Source organism: Echinops telfairi, unplaced genomic scaffold (genome assembly GCF_000313985.2).
Source record: "Echinops telfairi isolate 266 unplaced genomic scaffold, ASM31398v2 ScPeMD7_7469;HRSCAF=8507_0, whole genome shotgun sequence".
Taxonomy (NCBI): Eukaryota; Metazoa; Chordata; class Mammalia; order Afrosoricida; family Tenrecidae; genus Echinops; species Echinops telfairi.
The window spans coordinates 38,573,351-38,578,278 of NW_022111372.1; the positions used below are offsets into that span (position 1 = coordinate 38,573,351).

General features: G+C 51.5%; 1 pseudogene; it reads left to right on the forward strand.

Annotated features, from left to right (window-relative positions):
* Positions 1 to 3,453: 3,453 nt before the first annotated feature.
* On the forward strand, positions 3,454 to 4,158 carry LOC115873510 (annotated as a pseudogene).
* The last annotated feature ends 770 nt before the right edge of the window (positions 4,159 to 4,928 follow it).

Here is a 4,928-nt window from a genome sequence, read left to right on the forward strand (position 1 = left end):
CTGAAGGCTTCGATCCTTGATCTTCATCAGTAAGTGCTTCAAATCCTCTTCCCTTCCAGCAAACAAGGTTGTGTCATATGTGTATTACAAGTTAATGAACCTTCCTCCCATCCTGATGCCACGCTCTTGTTCACATAGGCCCGATTTCTCAGGTGATTTGCTCAGCATAGAGGGAACAGTGTGGTGAAAGGACACAAGTCTGGTGCACACCTTTCCTGATTTTAAGCTGTGTCAGATTGCCTCTTGGTTCTTGTACAGTTTCCACATGAGTAAAATTAAGTGCTCTGGAATTCCTATTTGTGTTAGGCCGGGTTGACGAGAGAAACAAATCCAGAGACACTCGTGTGCAAGAGAGCTTTATATCAAAGAGCAATTGTGCATTGAGAAAATATCCCAGCCTAGTTCGTATCAAGTCCGTAAGTCCTATATTAGCCTATATGTCTGATCCTAGTCCAAAAATTCCTCTTCAGACTCACGCAGAACACGCAATGATGGCGAATACAGGAAGATCACAGGCCGGTGGGTGAAAGGTCTTGTGGATTGAATATCAGTGGAAGCATCATGGGGTTGGTGTGAGCCTCTGCCACATGGTTTGCTTAGGTCTCAGCGTGGCTCCACCTGACTTGCCAACAGGAAGATTAAGCTGAGCGAGAGTCAAGGGAGAAAGAGAGGAAGTTCCCAGAATCCTCATGACAAGGCCACACTCACAAGGAGGCATCATCAGGTTGTGACCTGATTGATAGACTAGACTCCACCATAGACCTATTTATTAACTTGACATGAAATTATGTAACTACCACACTGTTCTTCCCAATGCTAACCATAGTTGGTATGATCCACAGTCAAATGCCTTTGCATAGTCAATAAAGTACAGGCAAACATCTTTCTGTTAATCTCTGCTTTCAGCCAAGATCCATCTGATGTCAGCATTGACATCTCTCATGCCACATCTTCTTCTGAATCCAGCTTGAATTTCTGGCTGCTTCCTGTTGAAGTACTGCTGCATTTGTTTTTAAATTTTCTTCGGCAAAATTTTTATTTACACGTGACGTTAATGATATTGAGTGATAATTTCCACATTCTGCTGGGCACCTTTCTTGGAATGAACATAGATCCAGAGCTCCGCAAGTTGGTTGGCCTGGTCGCTGTCTTCTAAATTTCTTGGCCTACTAGTGAGTACTTCCACGGCTTCATTAATTAAAAATATTTTTTAAAAGATATTAATATTACATTAATTTCGAGAGCCTTGTTTTATGCTAATGAATTTATGCAGCTTGGATTTCTTCAATACCATCATTTCTAGATCATATGCTACCTCTTGAAATGAGCGAATGTCGACCAAGTCTTTATATATATTCAGTGACCGTGTATCCCTTTATCTTCTTTTGACACTTCTTGTATCATTTGGTATTTTGCCCACAGAGTCCTTCAAAATTGTCGCCCAAGGCTGGAATGGTTTTTTTTTCCTCCTAAGTTCGTTCAGTTTGAGATATGCTGAACGTATTCTTCACTTCTTTATGTTCCAACGCCAGGTCTTTGCCTGGCTCGTGATGATACTTAGTCTTCTCAAGCTGCCTTTTGAAACACTCTGTTCGGCGCCTGCACGTCACAGCCCCTCCCATTTACCTTGGTCAGTGCTCCACCTTCCAGAGCACGCTTCAGTCCCTTCTGCCATGCACTGTGGTCTGTCCTTCTGTCCTGCCTTCTTTGTGACCTTTCTCTTTCTTCACGTACGCTATCCGTGATGCCATTCCACCTACATCTCGTCTTTGGTCAAGTCGAGCACATGCGTTTTCTTTCCCTGAAAAAGTGAAGAACCTTCAACTGCTTGGGGCTGATTTTCCCGCACCGTTACTTACGTTTCACCACCCCCACCCTTTGGAGTTGCCTTTCCTTGTGCTGGCCGGTGCGTGCTGTGCTGTTCTCATTGATCAGTTATGGGGGCAAACTTTCAGTGCAGCTGTCCATTCGAAATGCTTCCACTCTCCTGACAGCCCAGCAAGTGGATTCCACCTCACGGGTCATGCCATTCCCTGGGTGCTGAAGATTCCGCTCCATTGCCTTGAGGACGGAGAGCGACAGAGTTGGAAACCCACGTCCATCAAGTGGATTCCGACACATCGTGGCCCTACAGGACAGAGCAGAAGGGCCCCTGTGGGTTTCAGAGACGACACCTCTTTAGGGGAGCAGAGAGCCTCCTCTTTCTCCCTCTGAGGGCCTGGTGGTTTCAAACTGCTGACCCTGCAGTGAGCAGCCCAACATGTACCCACGATGGCACCCGGGCTGCAAATCTCTTGGGACACTTTTAGGACTTTGTCTTTGCTGTCAGAACTCTTACCAGGGTGTTTAGACAGACATGGTTTTCCATGTATCAGACACATAGTTGCTCAGAATTTCAAATCTAAGGACCTATGGTTCCCCTAACTCTGGGGACTTTTATTTCTCCCTTTCCCTGGCATCTCTCTCTTTTTTAACCATTTTATTGGGGGCTTGTACAACTCTTTTCACAATCCATCCATCCACCCATTGTGTCAAGCACATTTGTACATTTGCTGCCCTCATCATTCTCAAAACATTCTATTTGAGCCCTTGGTATCAGCTCCTTATTTTTTTCTTATCCTTCCCTCCCCTCCCCTCCCTCATGAACCCTTGATAATTTATAAATTATTATCTTGTCATGTCTTACACTGTCCGACGTCTCCCTTCACCCACTTTTCTATTCCTGGTATCGCTACTCTCATTATTGGTCCTCAGGGGTTTTTCTGTCCCAGATTCCCTGTTTCCAGTTCCTATCTGTATCAGTGTACATCCTCTGGTCTAGTCCCTGGCATCTCTTTCTGGATCCTACATGGTGAATTTGGCTCTTCTGGAAACATCCTCTGTGTTTCCTTCATGTGTTCCATCACTGTCCCGTGTTGGGTTCCAGAGACTTGTGTGTCTCTCCATTGACGACTTCTCTCGTTGGCTGGTCTCGTCTATACTCAGCCCACCTTTTGTTGGGGTGGGGCGGGAGACTACAGCTCATGAGCAGCAAGGGCCCTTCTCTGCCTGAACTTGCATCTCCAAGATGTCCAGTCAATGAGATGCTGGGTTTGCGCTCTCCTCTCCTGCACATGGCACAGAACGCTGGCTTCACGACGCCCCTCAGAGACGGACAGAGCAGGCTCCAGGCAGGCAAGGGCTCCAGGAGTACCTGGCTTCTCTGTGGTGTTTGCTTAGAGAGCCCGACAACCTGCAGTCTTCAAGGCTGAGTAGCCCTTTTGTACAAATAAAACAGCACTGATGAGGGCTTCCAGCAGGGGTTCTAACAACAAGGGGTGGCTTATGAGCCTCTTGTTGCAACAACACAGGCCACAGGGGGATATAAAAGCCCAGACCTCCTGGAGCGAGCACCTCACTCACGGCCTCCCTCCCTCCCTCGTCCCACCACCTCCTCCAGTCCACACTCCTACCATGGCTGACAGCTGCTTCTCCGGGACCTGTGTTCCAGCTGTGTCCACCAGGTCCATCTGCTCCAGGGACAGGAGCTATGGCAGCCAGGTCTGCATGCCCAGTGCTCATACTGGCCCCTCCTGGGAGGTGGATGACTGCCCGGAGAGCTACTGCGAGCCCCCCTGCTGCACCTCCTCCTGCAGCTAGTCCTCCTGCTTTGCCCCCACCTGCTGCCAGTCCTCCTGCTGTGCCCCCACCTGCTGTGCCGCCTCCTGCTGCCAGTCTTCCTGCTTTGCCCCCTCCTGCTGCCAGTCCTCCTGCTGTGTCCCAGCCTCCTGCCTGACCCTCCTCTACAGCCCCGTGAGCTGTGGGTCCAGCCCCTGCCAATCAGTCTGCACCAGCTCCTGTGGGCCCTCCTGCTGTAAGCCTGTCTGCTGCACACCCGTGTGCTGTAACCCTGTCTGCTGTACACCCATCTGCTGCAAGCCCGCCTGCTGTGTGCCCCTCTGCTGTGGGGCTGGCCCCTGTTCCTCCTCATGCTGCCAGCCCTCTCCCTGTGGCCCCTCCTGCTGCAAACCCTCCTCCTGCATGTCCCTCATCTGCCAACCCGTGTGCAAGCCCACCTGCTGTGCCCCTGCCTCCTCCTCCATGTCCCTGCTCTGCCGCCCTGCATGTCCCCACCCAGCCTGCTGTGGCACCTCATCCTGCCACAACCCCTGCTGCTGACCAGGCAAGCCACAGGCCAGCTGGGCTCCAGACCTGTGATGGTTGGCTCCTCACATCCACTCTCACTCAGGTCATGACCTTGTTAGGTGGCTCTCCACACCTGAGGATGGGGCACCCCTATGTCTCCACAGTCCAAGTGACTGTTGCCCATTGCCCTCCTGTGAACCCCAGGCTTGCTCCTCTCAAGTCTCCACCTGCCTACTGGGGTCCCCTTTCTCTCCTCCCAGTTCTGGGCTCCATGACACGACCTTGACTTCAAGCTTGCCATCGGCACCTGAATAAACACCCCGGATCACCCAATTCAGCTTCCCGTCATCGGATTCATGGGGTGGGAACACGCGGTTTCGACCAGACATTGGTGGCCCCACTGCGAGTGTTCTCAGAGTGCGCAATTTACCTCAGGGGCACAGGCAGGTCCTAACTCCTCTGGGAGGGTGCCCAGAACTCAGCTGGCCCGGAAGGATCACCACGAATGCGAACATGGCGGGTTGTGGAGAACCCCAATCCCATGATCCTCCTGAGTGCAGTCGGAGTCCTCCCCAGCGCCCTCGCCCGCCCTGTGGGGACACCCAGGCTCCAGGCCCTCACTGTAAGGGTCTCGGCTTCACAGCTGTTGGCCGCTTCAAGTCCCTCACCTGCTTTCTGGCATTCCCACCTAGTGCCCTTTGGGGGTTCGTCTTCTCCCTCAAGGTGAGATCCAGGGGGCTACCTCGTGCCTCCCCTCAGCTCCCAGGACAGCCAGGGGCATGGGTGCCCAAGTGAGCCACTGT